We start from the raw sequence: 13,308 nt of genomic DNA on the forward strand, positions 1-13,308 counted from the left end.
TAAACCATATAATGCTTTGTTCAATTTACATACCTGATCTTTATTCTTGTCTTCAACAAATCCTTCAGGTTGTTCAATAGAAACTTCTTCTTCTAATATACCATTCAAAAATGTAGATTTGACATCCATTTGATATACCTTGAAATTTTTGTAAGCAGCATATGCCAACAATGTTCTTACTCCTTCAAGTCTTGCCATAGGTGCAAAAGTCTCACCATAATCAATTCCATCTTCTTGAGCATAACCTTTGCAACCTAGTCTCTCTTTATTTCAAATGACCTCACCTTTTTCATTCAACTTGTTTCTAAAAGTCCACTTTGTATCGATTACATTTTTGTCCTTCGGTCTTGGGACTAGTGTCCATGTGTCATTCTTCTTGATTTGATCAATTTCTTCTGTCATAGCATTTATCCAATCTTCACTGTTAAATGCTCATTTCACTGTCCTCGGTTCAGATTCAGATATCAGACATGTGTTCTATCTCAGTTTATTCCTTGTCATCACTGGATCATCCTTATCTCCTATAATCTGACTTGATGCATGATTCCTTCTGACACACTTGGCTAAAATAGGCTTGGTCGGCTCTGTATGATCTTCTTCATCACTTGGTAACTGGATATTCTCTTCATTTCCTTCAGTAGACTTCTCGATAGAACTTCTCAGTTGAACATATACAAATCCTTCATAATCTTTTGGTTCCTTGGAATTTTCTTCATCAATTTTCACATTTGCACTGTCTACTATTTTGTTAGATGATTTGATCAGACATTTAAATGCTTTGCCTATAGAAGAATAACCTAGAAATGTTCCTTCTTCACTTTTCTGATCAAACTTACCATTTCTATCATCTTTGTGAACATAGCATCTACTTCCAAAGATTTTAAAATAACTTACATTAGGTTTCTTATCATACCAAATTTCATAAGGTGTCTTCAAGGTTCCTTTCTTTAGTTGTACTCGGTTCAGGGTGTAAACAACAGTGCTGATTGCTTCTCTCCAAAATGTTTGTGGCATCCTCTTTTCAATCATCAGGGTTCTAGCACAATCCACAATAGATCTGTTTCTTCTTTCAGCTATTCCATTTTGTTGTGGAGTTCTCAGTGTAGAGACTTGTCTTTTAATACCATGATCATTGCAGTATAAGTTAAATTCATTAGATGTGAACTCTCCTCCTCTATCTAATCTGAGACATTTCAGTTGTCTTCCTGTTTCATTTTCAACTCTTGCCTTGTACGATTTAAACATTTGAAAAGCTTCTAATTTTTCTTTTAAAAACATAACTGACATCATCCTTGAATAATCATCCACAAATAATATGAAATATTTGTCACCATAATAACTTTGAACTTTCATAGGACCACAAAGATCAGTATGTACAAGATCTTAAATTCCCTTAGAAGTGTAGGACTTACTTGTAAAGCTTGATCTTGTCATTTTTCCCATCTAGCATCCTCAACATATAGCATTCTTAGGTTTCTAAAGACTCGGTAGACCTCTTACTCGGTGCTTCTTACTTATTTTGATCAGATTATCAAAATTTACATGATAAAACCTTTTATGCCATAACCAGGTATCATCTATCTTTGCATAGAGACAATTATTCTGAGTTGAGTCAAGGTGAAATGTGTTACCTTTTGTTTGTGTCCCAGTAGCAACTAACTTTCCATGCTTGTTATGAACTTTGACAATTCCATTCTGAAACTATATTTGGTATCCTATGTTGTTTAGCTATGCTACACTCAACAAATTGTATTTCAAACCTTCAACCCAATAAACATCATCACATTTAGCATTGTCAAGAAGTGTTATGGATCCTTTACCTCTTACTGGACATGGTGCATCATTACCAAATCTTACATAACCTCCATCATAATCTTCTAATATAACAAACTTGTGTTTATCACCTGTCATGTGATGTGAACATCCACTATCTATGATCCAAGAATCATTAGTATTTATATGAGATATTAGAGCTTTTTATTCATACCTTTCTTCATCTGATCCATCTTTGATAGCCACATAAATAACTTGCTCTGTATCAGTTTCATCTAATTTATCATCATTTGATTCCTCATCAGCTATTAGGCATGTCATTCCATCTCTTCTTCTAAAGTCTTGGTGTCCTCTATAATGATTATATTTCTATTTGTCATCTCGGTAATCTCTCTTTTCACTAGATTCTTTGTCGGGACAGTTAGCCATATGTCCAATTCTATCACAGTTAAAACATTTCAAAGGTAGCTTTCCTTTGTACTTACCTTTTCCTCTCTATAGCCTTCTAGCTAATAGTGCTTCAAACTCTTCTTGCTTTCTGATTTTCTCATACAGTTTGTGCACTTTTTCCATATTCTTACGAAATCTTTCACTTGCTCCACTGTGATTTCCTTTAGATTATTTACTCATTCTATCATTGTAGTCATTAGATTCATCAATATGAAAAGAACTAAATGTTGATTCAACTTTATTCACTGAAGACCCACTGTTATCAAAATTACTTAACTCAAATGCATGCAGCTTACCAATAGTAGCATATAAAGAAACTGGCATATTGGGTATAGACCTCAATTCATTGATTGCAAATACTCAGATTGCATAAGCTAGTAGAAGGGTTCTTAACAACTTACTTATTATATCCTTTTCTTCAATAGTTCCACCTACTCCTTTGATTTGTTTGACAATCTCCTTTAGTCTTGTACTGTACTGGGTTATGTTCTTACCTTCATTCATCCTCATAGATTCAAGTTGTCCTCTTAGACTATCCACTTTTGCTCTTTGAACATGTTCATCATCACCATACACAGATATGAGCTTGTCCCACATTGCCTTGGCATCATTGTAGCCTTCTAGATCATTAAACTCTGAGTTGGTCAATGCAGATGTTATTTCAATCATTGCTTGAATATGTTCTTGCTTTTCCTTATCTCTTCCATTGTCAATGGATAGGTGCTAGGTGTAATGAAATCATTCTCTAGATAATATACATCATATTCTCCAACTCTTGATAAGTGCAGCTTCATCCTTTTCTGCCATGTACAAAAACTTGACTTGTTAAGCTTCGGTGCATCACTCTTATACATCTTTGGATCTTTTCCTCAAGTGCCTTTAATCTTTTTCTTCCAAAGTCCAAAGCTTGGATACCAATTGATAGTTATGATACTAAATGTTTAGTACAGATACCAAGCTAACAAGATGAGAGGGGGGGGTGAATCATACAAACTTAAACTTCCATTAAAACAACAGATTCAACCTTGGTAATCTTATCAGAAAAATAGTAAAGCATGCAGACTCATGAACAGATAAGATCACAAAACATATAACACCAGATTTAATGTGGAAACCCAAATAGGGAAAAACCACTGTGGGATTTTGGACCCACTAAGAAATATACTCTTCTAGAGTATGCTCGGTTAAAAGCAAATCCTCTTAAAGATTACAAACACATTGCTAGATGTGACCCGGTTAAGGGATTTCCCTCAGATCTTTTAGGATCTTCACCTTGTTAGAAGTGACCTTGTTAAAGGATTTCAAACACTCACTCAGAATGTCACCTTGCTAGAGGGTTTTACAAATAAGACTGTTAAGTCCACTCAATTAAGAGATTTTCTGTTACTTCACAAAATAACAGTAGTAAAAATATATCTGCAACTTCACATCTAAAATGCTAAAGCAGATTCTTATTTGCTCAATACAATCTAGTCATAGGACTTATCTAGTCCATCTACTAGGCTCTATAATCTATTAATCAAACAGGTCTTCAAGCTTCTCTGCTCAGTAATCACTATGTAGCATCCCCGTGCTTACATTTGCCCACATACATTGTTTATCAACAATTCCTTATTTATAAACAATAGCTAACCGCTTAATCTCCTTGATCACATTTCCCATGATCAATCATAGCCATTAGATCTTTAAACTTGACCAGGTTCAATGTATCCTTCGATCTGAAAATGTTTTACCTCACCTTGGAACTTGCATACATTTCTTGGAACTTGTGCTAAGGTATTGCGGTTCAATCTGAGCTGTAGATCTTCCTGCCAATCTTTCATTGCCATAGATTCTTAACAAACTTCATACTTGTTGTATCAATCATTTAATCATATCCAACTCATCAGTTTCCATCATTAAATAACGCTTTTATTCATTCAATGCATTATGTTACTGCTCGGTTGCAACTCGGTGAATACTAAACTTTACTCAGTAGACATTCCGCCTTTATTAACCGATAGTGATAACCTTAGGGTTTACTGACTAGGTTCCTTAGGGTTTACTGACTGGGTTCCTTGCTCGGTAACATAGTATAGTATTAACCTTACAATCAACAACATATATAGGATATCAAAACAATCTAAACATCATGATCTCATCATTGTCTAAGTCAGTAATAGTTGCCCATTGAATAACTTATTCCTCCCCTTATTCATCACATTCTTTCTGTGTCTTTTACCAACATCTTAATTCTCTTCAAAACATACTTCTTAAGATATGGCAACATCATACTGAATTAGAAAATCAATTTCTTGACATCAATGACAAACTAATAATATTAAGATAGTAAACATCCTTAATCAGTTATATCCATAATTATCAACAACCTTCTCAATATCCTTATTGAAATGCCAACAATCTCTTATTGTAGTTGGAATGCCAACAATCTCCCTTTGTTTGTTATAATGCCAACATCTGCATCAATTAAGTCTCTACCAGAGGGGTAGATACCCCCAATCTTCCTCTCAAATACTCAAATGATTCCCAAGACAAAGGTTTAGTGAATATGTCTTTTATCTTCTCTTTAGTGTCCACATAAACCAATCTAACTTCTTTTGCTTCCACCTTTTTCTTCAAAAAGTTATACTTGATTGATATGTGCTTAGTCTTGGAGTCAAATACCAAATTCTTTGATATGTAAATAGTTGTAGAGTTATCAAAATGGATAACTAGCATATCATTATAACTCACTTGTATATCCTTCAACATCTGCTTCATCCATAGAACTTGAGTATAATTAGTTGTGGCTGCAACATATTCAACTTCAGTAGTAGATAAAGAAATACATGACTGCTTCTTGTTTATCCATGAAAGCAACTTCTTCCCAAGGAAGAATACTCCACTGGATCTGTTGTTCTAGTCATGAACATCACCTACCCAATCTGCATCTATATATGCACATAAAGTAAAGTCATAATCTTTAGGGTACCATAAAACATATTTAGTTGTTCCTTGCAAATACTGAAATATCCTTTTTATTGCACTTTAATGATTTTCTCTTGGATTACTTTGAAATCTTGATACAATACTAATTGCATTCATTATATTTGGTCTAGTCTGAGTTAAATATAGAAAACCACCAATCATGGATTTATATCTTTTAGAATTTCCTGAAGGGGATACATCCTTAAGTGATAATTTTTCACTTCTAACCATAGGAGTACTAATTGGTTTTAAATTTTCCATACCAAATTTCTTCAAAAATTCCCTTAGATACTTAGTTTGATAGATAAAGATGCCTTTGTCAGTCCGAGTAATCTACAAACCTAGAAAAAATCTTATTTCTCCAATCATAGACATTTCAAATTCACTTTGTATATTATCCAAAAATTCCATGCATAATTTTTCTTCACCTCCAAAAATGATATCATCAACAAATACTTCAATAATTAGAATATCATCATTAGTGACCTTATAATATAGGTTACTATCAGAATTACCTTTTATTAAATCAAACTTCAAAAGATACTTATTCAACCTTGCATACCAAGCTCTAGGAGCCCGTTTTAATCCATTTAGGGCTTTCCTTAATTTGTAAACCATATTTTTGTCATCTATCAATAAAAATCCATCTGGTTTCTCAATAAAGACTTCCTCTTCAAGTTCTCTATTCATAAATGCACACTTAGCATCCATCTAATAGACCTTGTAGTTCTTATAGGCTGCATAAGAAAGAAGTCATCTAACAGCTTCAATTCTAGCTACCGGTGCAAAAGTTTCACCATAGTCAATTCCTTCCTTCTGAGAATATCCTTTGCAGACTAGTCTAGCCTTTTTTCTTACAAATTGTCCATCCTCATTCATTTTATTTCTAAAAACCCATTTAGTTCCAATAATATTCCTATTTTTAGGCCGAGGAACTAAAGTCCAAGTATTGTTCTTTTCCATTTGATCTAATTCATCTTCCATAGCTTTCATCCAACATTCATCTTTACAAGCTTCAATCACTGATGCTAGTTCAATCTAATAAATGAAACATACCTCTTGATTTGGTAATCTTCTCCTTGTCATAACTCTCATGTTTTTGTCTCCAATGATCTAATTTTTAGAATTATTTAGCCTTACATACCTTGGTGTTTTCTGATTTTTAGGTTCTTTGTGTTGCTCTTCAGTTATAGTTGAGTTTTCTAGTGATGTCAAGGTAACGGGTTCAGTATTCTATTCTAGTGCAAATACTATTAGTTCAATTATGATCATTTCCACTGTTGGTTCACTATCATAAGATTTAGCTTTGTCTTTGTACTGCTCATCCACTTTCACATTAGCACTCTCCACAATTCTCTACAATATTTTGTTATATCATCTATATGCTTTTCTTGTAGTTGAATAACCAAGAAATATTCCTTCATCACATCTAGGGTCAAACTTTCCAATGGAATTGTCTTTTTTGATATAACACTTACTTCCAAAGATTCTGAAATATTTAAGAGTAGGGGAATGACCAAACCATAGTTCATAAGGTTTCTTATAGTATCTCCTTTGATATGAACTCTGTTGAATGTATAAACTGTTGTACTTACTGCTTCTCTCCAGTAGATATCAGGAAAAATAACTTCCATCATCATGCTTCTAGCTGTATCCAAAATGGTTTTGTTCTTTCTTTCCACAATGCCATTTTGTTGAGGTGTCTAGGGTGTAGATAATTGTCTCCTAATGCCATTTTTCTCACAATAACTATTGAACTCACTGAATGTGAATTCACCACCTTGATCTAATCTCATATAGTTCATTTTGATTCATGTCTCTGTCTCAACCATATCTTTAAAGATCTTGAATTTCTCAAAGGCTTCAGAATTCTCCCTTAGAAAAGCAACTCACATCATTTTAGAATAGTCATCAACGATTAACATAAAATATCTATCACCTTGAAAGCTTTTGTATTAGCAGGACCACATAGGTCAGTATGAATCAAATCAAGAACATTATTAGATTTATCAGGTATTTTCTTAAAAGAAGTTCTGATTTGCTTACACATTTGATATTCTTTACATACCGGATTGTGAGGCTTCACAATCTTACGTAAATATTTAATTGCCTTAGTTGAATTGATATTTTTAATGCAATCAAAATTTACATGACACAACCTCTTATGCCATAGCAAACTTTCATCAATATGTGAAATCAAACATGTCTTTTCACCAGAGTTCAAATAAAAGATGCTACCTTTTGTCTATGTATCGATTACAATCTCGAATCCAGATTTACTAATGATTTTTCACTTTCCATCCGTGAATTATAATTGAAATCCTTTGTCTACCAACTATCCTACACTCAAAAGATTATTCTTCAAACCTTCAACATAATAAACATTATCAGTGTTATGCTCACCATTCAATGAAATGGTTCCTCTTCATTTGATCATGCATGCCTTGTTATTACCAAATTTGACTTGACCACCATCAAATTCTTGTAGCGTTAGAAAATTTCCTTGATCACCTATCATATGATGAGAACATCCACTATCTATTACCCATTCATTTGTGTCTTCAACTTTTTCTACAAGGGCCTTTTCTTCATTTTTGATAACTGGTTCTGGATCATCTTCCTTCATAGCATAAAATACCAAGTTTTTTCCATTGCCAGATCCACTAGTTGAATCTCCTACTGGTTCTTCTTTTGAGTCATCAATTACTACTTCCTCATCAGCATATTAGCATGATTTGTTTTTATATTTCCTATACTTATGCTTGATCTGATATTCAAGGTTAGGCTTAAAATATCTTCTTTCTCTTTCTTCCAGTTTTAAATTCCTTTCAGGACATCTAGATGAAAAGTGACCTATCTTATTACATGAAAAACATTTGAAAGGATACTCTCCTTCATACTTAGTTCCTGATGGACCTCTAGGCATCCTTCTAGAAAATAGGGCTTCAAGTTGCTCAAGCTCTTCATCTTCTTTCCTATTCTCTTCCGATTACTTTACATACAACACTTTCTAATCTTTCTTTCCGGTTGATGATGTAGATGCCTTAAATGTAGTATCAATATTTGTAGCTTCAGGAGGACCAAATTCCTCAATCTCAAAAGAAGATATCTTCCCAACAAGAGTATCTCTATTGATAGAAGAATTAGGCATAGTTATTAGCTCATTAATTGTAGTTACCTTCATCTTATATACCGATGGAAAAACCCTTAACACTTTTGAAACAATCTCTTCCTCACTCAGAGATCCACAACACTGAATTCCCAACACAATTTCATTAACCCTTACCATGAATGCAAAAATTCTTTCATCTTCCTCCATCTTAAAGCTTTCATATCTTACCTAGTAACTTTCAATTTTTATAATTTTAACAATAGGGTCACCTTCATTCAAAGTCTATAACTTGTCCCATATAGCTTTTGCCGATGATTTGTCTAATAGTCCTATGATTTTTTGATCTGATAAGGTGCTTAAGAGGGATTCTCTAGCTCTGCAGTAATTCTCAATGTTCTTATCCAAGTCTGTTGGTGCAGGAATGTCAGATGCTAGATTATGAGGAGTGTAACCATTCTGAGTTATTTCACAAATTTCCTTTCTAATGCATCTTAAATGAGTCTCCATCTGAATCTTCCATACTCCATAGTTTGTTCCATCAAGCCTAGGGTTGTCCTTCCAGAAAACATGAGTTGAACTATTAGTTGCCAATGGATCTTCCTCAAGCAGTTAAGCTTCATCCAAAAAGAGGACTAGGCTTGATACCAATTGTTATGATAATTGGTGAACAACTGAGAGGGGAGGGGAGGTTGAATTAGTTGTTAACAAATTATGTGAATTAAAGAAATTAAAACCTTATACCAGTATAACTGATTAAGCATTAAAGAATAAATAAAAACCAGAGAATCAATACCATGAAACCATAACACATAACACCATGATTTGTACATGGAAAACCTAGAAAAGGGAAAAACAATGGTGGGAAACCCTACCCACAATTAGATGATACTTCTGCACCAATTATATAATTCAATAGAGGCCTGTACATGTAGGAAGGCACACTACCTAGAGCGTACTTCTCATCACAATGGAGTCTCACTAACTACAAAGATGTCAACCACCTCAAGATATTTGGACTACAATCTAGAGAGAAGAACTATCGGTGATAGCATCAAACATGCCACATTACAGTTTCAGTTAAGCTCAATACCAGAGGTCTAAAACCTCTTACATAAACCCAAATCGATCACCTATGATCAACCAAATCCTTTGCACAAATGATTATTACATTATTCACTCCTTGCCCATTCTAATATCTGATCTACAATGAGATCTTACATATATTTATACCAACCCAAGACCTAACCAATTAGGTCAGCCACACAAATGATAATACAATAGATCCATTACATAATCCTGAAATAAAATCATATCTTATGTTGGCCTCAAGCGAAATAAATATCATCCAATCAATAAAACATCCTCAATGAACATCTAAGGATCCACCAACACGTTTCATGCAAACTGGTCCATAACCTAGATAGCACCGGACCTAAAATTAGATCCACACATGCCAAACAAATGACATCAATTAGTTGAGGCACAAACACAATCACCATTAACATCCTGAATCCTTTCTAGAATTTGCACCAATATCACTTATGCATCACATCAAAGATCTTCAATAAAGATTTGTCGGTGAAACCCTTACCGGACCAATAAAGAAAGCTTACTAGAACATAAGATAGAATCTGATCACCAAGTCAATACCAAATGACTGAAACATACTTTAAAAACATATGAACCATCCATACAAGCTTATTCCATCATCCAGATCATACCTATGGTAATCAACTGAAAGTCTTCCTAATCCAATCCATCTACTGAAAGCCAGTAAACAATCATAACAACAAGTGTTGACATCAATGTCAAAACATCAATGCAACACATAATTAATTCAATCATATGGCCAACAAAAGTTAGTCACAATATGGTTATGTGTAGCCTGATAGTCTACGTAGCAGGTTGACTACAGTTGATCGACGTTTACTAAGGAACTTGAATGCCAAATATGAAGATTGTGATGCACAATTTGCATGTCGATAAAGAAGACAATCAACATGGTAGCTGACTAAGGTTTGAACAACTAATTTGAATGTCATTTTGATGATGTGGTGCTCACTAAGTGTACGTATAGGAATGATAATCTGATTCATCTATTGCCAAAGTTTGTTTCCAACTACCAACTAAATATTTCATTAATGGAGGTAGCTATGATCGAATAGATAGGAATAGGACAATGAAGAATGCATTAATGGTGACAACATTTTAGGTTGTTTGTGTGGCTTGAGGGAGAATACCAAATCTCTTCAGGAAAAGGAAGATTACTAAACTTAGTAATCTAAGTATAGAGAATGATCTGAAGATAGAAAGGATGTATTTAATATAGGGAACCGTTCTGAGAACATATTCAAGATAGAGAATAAAATCTCCTATAGTAGAAACCTCCAAGACAATAGAACTAAATAAAATATTTGAATTTAAGATTTGGAGGGAAAATCTTAGGTGTAGAAAGGCAATTGAATCATGTAGTAGATTTGATGAGATTTTATAATGTTAGGTGTGGTTGTCAAGATAGAGGTGGAGGTGGAAATAAAATTTTCATTGAGTTTACTATAAATGTGTGTGTAATATATGACGTTAATGCCAAGAGAAAGAGAAGCTACAAAAGAAGTGAAAATATATTAGAGAGAAATCTAATTAAGCTATAGAAGAGGAAGAAAGAAGCAAGGAAAAAGAGAAGTAGAGGTAGAGAGGACAAGAGAACTAGATAGACGAAGAAGATAAAATAGAGGAAGAACATCAAAAAGCAGAGAAGCTATAAGTGTTACAAAACACATTTGTAACAAGGTTTTATCATTGTATTGTAAAATGTGATATCATTGTATTTCTCTAAGCGGTACTCAGAGAAAGGGTAGGTTCTCCTTGAGTAGGTGATCTAAATCAGGGGTTGGTGCTCATTGAGTTGGTTCTCAACATCATCAAGGGTTGGTACTCCTTGGTTTGGAAATAAAGTTTTCATTGAGTGTACTGTAAATGTGTGAAATATATGAAGTTGATTCCAAGAAAAAGAGGAGAGGCTACAGAAGAAGTGAGATAATATATTAGAGAGAACTCTAATTAAGTTATAGCAGAGGAAGAAAGAAGAAAAGAAAAAGAGAAGTAGAGGAAGAGAGGAAAAGACAATTAGATATAGGAAGAAGATAAAATCGAGACAGAGGTGGAGGTGGAAATAAAATTTTGATTGAGTGTATTGTAAATGTGTGTGAAATATATAAAGCTGATGCCAAGAGAAATAGGAGAAGCTACAAAAGAAGTGAGAAAATATATTAGAGAGAACTATAATTAAGGTATAGTAGAGGAAGAAAGAAGCAAAGAAAAAGAGAAGTAGAGGTAGAGAGGAGAAGACAATCAAATAGAGGAAGAAGATAAAATAGAGGAAGAACATCAGCAAGTAGAGAAGCTATAAGTGTTACAAAACACATTTGTAACAAGGTTTTATCATTGTATTGTAAAATGTGATATCATTATATTTCTCTAAGTGGGTGCTCAGAGAAAGGGTAGGTGATCCTTGAGTAGGTGATCTAAATTAGGGGTTGGTGCTCCTTGAGTTGGTTCTCAACATCATCAAGGGTTGGTACTCCTTGGTTTGGTGCCCTAAACATATTGTAAACATTAATATTACTCTGAGCCTAGATTGGATCAATAGACTCCAATAGCTATTCTCACTAAGGTTTTTCCCACATTGGGTTTACCTCATAAATCTAGTGTCATGGTTTGGTTTGTGTGTGTATATGTTCTTAATTAATTTTCCAGTCTTAAAATTTGCACACAAAGATTAAAAGTTGTATAATACATTGATTCACCTCCCCTCTTAGTATCCATTTCTTTTCTTCATTTGGTATTAGATCCCTAGGTTTCCTTATTGTTAAACACTCTCTAGCTTGGGTAGATCCTATCTAGTGAACACAATGGCCAATACTGAATCCTCTTCTAAAGCACCTACATTTGATGGTAGAAACTATGCCTTCTAGAGTAGAAGAATGGATACATACTTGTCTTCCCTTGGGTTTTATGTTTAGATTTCAGTAAAGAATGGGTATACAGTTTCATCCACTCTCCTAATGATATTGATAATAAATGGGAATATAAGAACAATGCAAAAGCTAAGAATGTAATGTTAAGTGGCTTGTCTAATATTGAATTTATCAAAGTCATGCACTGCACTTCAACAAAAGATACTCTGGACAAGCTACAAAACATCTATGGAGGTGATATCAAAGTAAAGGAGGCTAAACTACAAAATCTCATAGGTCATTTTGAAGGACTAAAATGAAGGAAGAAGATAAAATAGCTAAATACATTCAAAGAGTATATGAAATTGTAAATACTATAAGAGGACTCAAAGAGGAAGTCAAAGATGAATTCATTGTTAAAAAGGTAGTCAGATCTCTAAACCCAAAGTATGACACCAAATTCTCTACCATTGAAGAAGCTAAAGATCTGACCACCTTCTCTATGGATGATTAGTTTGGCTATCTATTATCCTATGAGATGAAAACAATAAATGGAGAACCGTCAAAGAGAGAGGTGACATTCAACATAACCAAGAAAGAAAAAGAATTTTTTCATGAAGAAGAAGATGACTTTGATGCTATTGTAGCTATTTTTGTGAGAAAACCCAAAAAGGGATCAAGTAAGTACAAAGGTAAGCTACCCTTCAAATGCTTCAACTGTGGCAAAATAGGACACTTTCCTTCTAAGTGACCTTATAATGAGAAAGATTGAGATGAAAATAAAAACAAAAAACATTTTGGTAAGGATAAAATGAGGTAAACCTACAAGCCAAGGAGAAGAAGTTTTAGGAAGAAAAATAGTCTCTACACCTTTGAAGATGATGCCACGGATGAAGAGAGTGTCTCTGATGAGGATTACAGTAAAGAAGAAAAAGAAGTTAATCTCTTTATTGTACAAGGAGAACTAGATGATGAGCATGATACTAGTGATGAAGAGGAAGAAGTTGAAGATGAGGTAGATCTTGAAGGTGAACTTGTGAGTGCTCTAGT

Source organism: Cryptomeria japonica, chromosome 4 (assembly GCF_030272615.1).
Source record: "Cryptomeria japonica chromosome 4, Sugi_1.0, whole genome shotgun sequence".
NCBI lineage: Eukaryota > Viridiplantae > Streptophyta > Pinopsida > Cupressales > Cupressaceae > Cryptomeria > Cryptomeria japonica.